This window comes from Notamacropus eugenii, chromosome 5, assembly GCF_028372415.1.
Source record: "Notamacropus eugenii isolate mMacEug1 chromosome 5, mMacEug1.pri_v2, whole genome shotgun sequence".
NCBI lineage: Eukaryota > Metazoa > Chordata > Mammalia > Diprotodontia > Macropodidae > Notamacropus > Notamacropus eugenii.
Genome location: NC_092876.1, coordinates 163,272,870 through 163,278,869, shown reverse-complemented (window position 1 = coordinate 163,278,869; position 6,000 = coordinate 163,272,870).

Here is a 6,000-nt window from a genome sequence, read left to right as displayed (position 1 = left end):
TCCCCATGCCTAGAACAACAACAGCTATAATTTGTATAGCATTTTAAGGTTTTCAAGATATTTTACACGTATTACTGAGAGGGGCAGCTAGGTGGTGCAGTGGGTAGAGCACCAGTGCAGGAGTCAGGAGGACCTGAGTTCAAATCTCACCTCAGATACTTGACATTCACTAACTGTGTGACCTCGGGCAAGTCACTTACCCTCAATTGCCTCATCCTGGGTCATCTCCAGTCACCCTGATGAATATCTGGTCACTGAATTCAGATGGCTCTGAAGGAGAAGTGAGGCTGGTGACCTGCATAGCCCTCCCTCACTCAAAATAAAGTCAAGTACAAGTCATGTCATTATTTCTCTGATGGCATGGTCTTCTTTGGCAATGAAGGACGAGCACACACATACTACCTAATTTAAGAGAAGGAATACCTCTCCTCAGTTCAGCCTTTTAGAGTCTCTAGTTTCCTTCAAACCTCAGCTCAAATGCCATTTCCTATATGATTGTTGTCTTCCTTGCAGTTTTCTTTCACGGGAACACTCAGGAGAATCTCGCTTAGCCAGGTCTCCTGCCAAGTTCTGCAGACTTGTTTTTCTTTAACCAATTTTTTTTTAATGTTACCTGAGGCAACACTTCTTGTGATCTTCCCTTAGTCTCCTCCACAATGTTTGGCAAATTAGCTTATTTCTGAACCAGTGCTGCCCTCTCAGTCAGATCCCTCTCCATATGGCAAGAAGATGAAGTGTTTACTGGTTGAAGTGGTTTCTGAGATTTTTCAGTTTCTCAATTGTATCAACTTTTCTATTGGTTACATTTTTCTAAGAAAAATGGTTCATGTCATTACTTTTGCTTATTCCCCATTTTCTTAGTTTGACACCTTTTTTTCCAGTAAATATGTAAATATACCTTTCCTCCCTAATTTGTTTTTGTTTTTAACCTTTGCTCCAATTGCTACTCTGATCTGTATTAGCAACTGTTTCCGAAATAATTTTCACATCATCAGCCATTCTTTTTCCTGTCTGTTGATGCAGTCAGTCATTTATCAATAGTCAAACATTAATTGATCAATCAACAAGTATAGCCTACTCTACTAATTACAGTATTGGAAAAGCATCCTGACACTCGTAACTCTGGAAAGTAAATTCATTATTATGGGCAACTATGAGCTTGATGCACAGCTGCCACTTCTCCAAAATTTATATTCCTATCATATGGCAGCTAGGTGGCAATATGGATAGAACATCAGGTCTGCAGTCAGGAATAACAGAGTTCAAATCTGGCCTTCAACACTTTCTAGCTCTTTGACCCTGGGAAAGTCACTTTACCCTGTTTGCCCCAGTTTCCTCACCTGTAAAATGAGCTGGAGAAGGAAATGGCAAACCACTCCAGTATCTTTGCCGAGAAAACCCCAAATAGGGTCATGAACAGTCAGACATGACTGAAACAACTAAATGTCATCTTTATCTGTCTATCTATCTATCTATCTATCTATCTATCTATCTGTCTGTCTGTCTGTCTGTCTGTCTGTCTGTCTGTCTGTCTGTCTATCTATCTGTCTATCTATCTATCTATCTATCTATCTATCTATCTATCTATCTATCTATCTATCTATCTATCTGATTAATCTTATCACCTAAAAATTACTCCTTTCCCAAGAGGAAGTAGTAGAGAGGAGCTGAGGTAACTCTTAACTCACCTCCTTATTAAAATGTCTACCAAGTGAGATTGTCTTATCTTTGCCAGTGGCAGTCCATATGATGTACTGTCAAGTCAACCAGAAGGGAGACACACCTAAATTTAAAGGACCCTATTGACTCTTACTCAGGGTCTTTGGTCATTGAGAAAGGCTATTGACATAATGTATTGGTTAATGCTAACCTAATTTATAAATTGATCATACTTAGATACTTGTTTTTTTTGGTTGAGATGGGCCAGTGTGAGCTATATTACTAAGAGTTTACCTGTCACTGTTAAAAAATTGTTATCTTGCCCTGGAGAAAACTGTATCTCAGCTTGCCTATGCTACAATTTTACTCACCACAGGGAGGAGAAAGAGGTGGGCAGAGGGGAAAGAGAAAGGGCAGGAAGGGAAAAGGGGGAAGAGAGAGAGAGGAAGAGAGGGGAAGGGGAGGAGACAGGGAAGGGGGGGGGGAGAACAGGAGGGGAGAGAGAACTTGTCTCTGACAGTCCTCTCAAAGCTTCTGAATTTTTTCATCTTTATGTATCCTTATGATGAAACCTAATGAGTATTGCTTCAAAGGACTTTTTTGCAATCACAGTAAGGATTTGAACCTGTGTGGTCTTTCCACCTGAAGTAACTAATTTTCATGATTCAGTCATTTTTCTAACTTCAGAGATCAGGAGTCATCTAGATTCTTCTAATACTAGCATTGTCATTTTTTTAGTAGAAGAACTATAAGCCTTTTATCCCACAAATCTAAGAATCAATCAGATATTATATTACTCAGTCATCTTCCAGCCTGTTCTTGTCATATCACATTATTTTGTTGGGGACTGTTGTTGAGGGGGGCATGCAGGATGAAAAACTTTAATACAATGTCATAAGACAGTCTACAAGAGATTTTATACAAACTAATTTGGGTGGGGGGTGTACGGGGGGAAATGGAGAGCTAAGTGGTACAGTAGCTAGAGCTCTGAACCTAGAATTAAGAAGACCTGACCTTCAAATGTGTCCAAATGTGACCTCAGACACTAAGCAAGTATGACCCCAGGAAAGTCACTTAACCCTGTTGGCCTCAGTTTCTTTATCTGTAAAATAAGCTGGAGAAGGAAATGGCAAACCACTCCAGCATCTTTTCAAAGAAATCCCCAAGTGGGGTCCCAAAGAGTTGGATATGACTGAAGAAGAACAACTGAGCAACAAATTCTTTTTTTGGTGAGAGGTGGGAATGCAACTTATATTTGTCTAACATTGTTCACACACATGTTTATGTAATGGATTTTTGGTCGTGTGGTTTCCAGTGAATATCAGGTCATTGGATTCAGATGGCTCTGGAGGAGAAGTGAGGCTGGTGACCTGCATAGCCCTCCCTCACTCAAAACAAAGTCAAGTGCAAGTCATGTCATCATTTCTCTGATGGCATGGTCTTCTTTGGCAAGAAAGGATGAATACAATAAAAAACATTAGGTAGCGATGGTGGTTCAGTGGTTAGAACATTGGACCTGGAGTCTGGAAGATCTGAGGTCAAATCCAGCTTTCTATACTACTGTGAGATAAGTCACTTAACCTCTGTTGGCTTCAGTTTTCTCAAGTGTAGAGTGGAATAATAATGATAGTACCTACCTCTGAGAGTTGTTGTGAGGATAATATTTTTAAAGTACTTAGCACAGTGCCTGGCACAAAGTGGGTGCTTATTAAAAGCTTGTTTGTTTCCTTCCCAGTGCCAAATTTTTATAGTAATGGATTTAAGCCCTTAAACAACATGATGAAATGATTACTGAAGGAAGTCCATTTTCCATTTTTAATTCTGCACATATAGGAAAAATAACTTTATGCTGTTGTTATCTGTAGGCATCTGGTAAAAACAAAGATCTTTTTTTGTCCTTATGTGCAAAAAATATTTGTAGCAGCTCTTTTTGTGATGGAGACTAAGGAGATGCCCATCAATTGGGAAAGACTGAACAGATTGTGGCACATTGTAATCTCCTGTAAGGAACGAGGAAAGAGATGATTTTAAAAAGTCATGGAAAGTCTTGTATTAACTGATACAGAGTGAAGTGAGCAAAACAGGAAGAAAAAATTACACTATAACATCAATATTATAAAAATGAACTATTTTATTGACTGATGAAAAATAAAATAAGCAGAACTAAGAGAACAATTTATAGCATAACAGCAACATCATAAAAACAAACAAATGAGGTGTAATCAATGCAATGACCATTCAGGATTCCACAAGACCAGTGATGAAACAGGCTATCTGTGACAAAGGTCATGGATTTAGGGGGAGGAATGAAACAAATACATTTTCACATACAGCCATTGAGGGAATTAGTTTTATTTGACTATTAGCTTTGCATGTTTGTTAAGAAAAATTTGTTTTTCCTTTTCTTTCTTTCCAATGGGGCGGAAGATGAAAAAGAGAAAACAGAATTCTGTTCATTTTAAAAATATGAAGGGCAGAGAGATGCTATGTGAAATGTTGCCTTCACTTTCAGATAAGATCACTTAATTTTTAATCTTACTTAACTGTTTTATTTTGTTTCAAGAGACCTCATAAAATGGGAATAATCTGTAAATAGTTGTAATGTGAAAACAAAACACATTAGGAAACTCTTTTAACGGAGCAAAAGAAGGCTGAAAAAGAGCTTCATACTTTGTCAATCCTGAATTATTCGGCTTATGGAATTTCAGCTTTATTTACCGAAATAGTTGCACAGGCATGTAGAGAGATTCCCTTGACAATGTTAATTCCTTTTAAACAAGGTTAACTTGATTACTCCTTTGTTTGGCATTGATGATATTTCCTTGATGACCTGTTAACTCACCTTATCCTGAGTACTCACTCACTAGTTCTTTAAAGCACATATTCTTTGAAAAGATTGAGCCATAAGTGTATGAAGGTTGGCTTGAGCTAGCCTTGGACTTGGTCTTTTAAAAGATGGCTGGCCACCAAACATAGCTGGAGAATTGGACTATGGCTGAACTAGATAGACATACTTCAATTTCTTGGATTAAAGCCCAGTTTCATGAGTTTTCAGAGGACCACATACCTCATCAAACCACAAGACTCCAGAAGAAGGTGGAGCTCCATGGCAGTGAGTAGAGACAATAGTGGAGCAGAAGGAGACACCAGTCCATGAAGGAGGCTGCAGGAATGTGAGCTGGTAGCAGTGAAATTGTAGTGATGATGTGTGTGATAGAGAATTTCCTAGACAGGCAGAAGAACTCCTGAACTAAATTTTTTGAACCCAGAGGAAGAATTCCTAAACAATGCTAAGCTTCTGGAGAAGTTTCAGAATCAAGCTGAAGCCCTAAGTAGAAGCCAGCAAGAGAGTTTTCAAGAGCTAGCAAACAGAACCACATAAAACAGTCAAATAGCCCATTAGCTCCTCTCATAAGGTAGCTGAACTTGGGATTATTATCAGAGCAAAGCTTTGACACATCAGTGAGTCCCTTTCCTACAGATACTTTACCCCCAAAACTTGTTGCACTACTCTATGTTTTAATCTTGACCTCAGAAGATAAACATACCTTGGAGGTTGCTGAATAAACAATACCTCTCTCATTGAACCTACACCAGCTTTGCTCTCCATGAAAGACACTGCATAGGAACTATCCTCTTTTCCCTAGAACAGTGTTAGATAAAGAAATCTTCTCTCTCTTTTAGAAGCTTCCAAACTTGATATTCTCAAATCTGGGAATCCACATATTTTAATTGCACATATTTTCTTCTGGCATGAGTTTCCATGGGAAATCTCTCAATGCCTTGAGGTATTGCTTCCCAGAATATCTTCCTTCTCTGGCTAGAAGTCTTGATTCTGGGATCATTGCTTGGGGCATTTGCATTCTCTTATCTCCTTTTCCTTTACACAAGAAATTGGGTTTAAGAAAGTATCCTTGAACTACCCTCTCAAGCTTCATGAAAGGACACTGACCTGATCAGACTATTATAAAGGTCTTCTAACTGGTTTCCCTGCCTCAAGTCTTTGTCCATGCCAAACCATCCTCCACACCACTGCCAAAATTATTTCTTTAAAGTGAAAGCCTGACCATATCACCTCCTACTCAATAAACATCAGTGTCTCCCCATTACTTCCAGTATTAAATATAAAATCCTTTGTCATTTAAAGCTCTTCACAACCTGTCTCCTTCTTATCTTTCTGGCCATCTCACACTTTATTCCCCTTCACATATACCATGATCCAACTGTACTCTTACTCACTATTCCTCACAAGACTTTCCATTTCTGGACTCCAAGGCTTCTCACTTGCTATACTCCATGCCTGAAACACCATCATCTCACCATCTCTTAGAATCCTTGGCT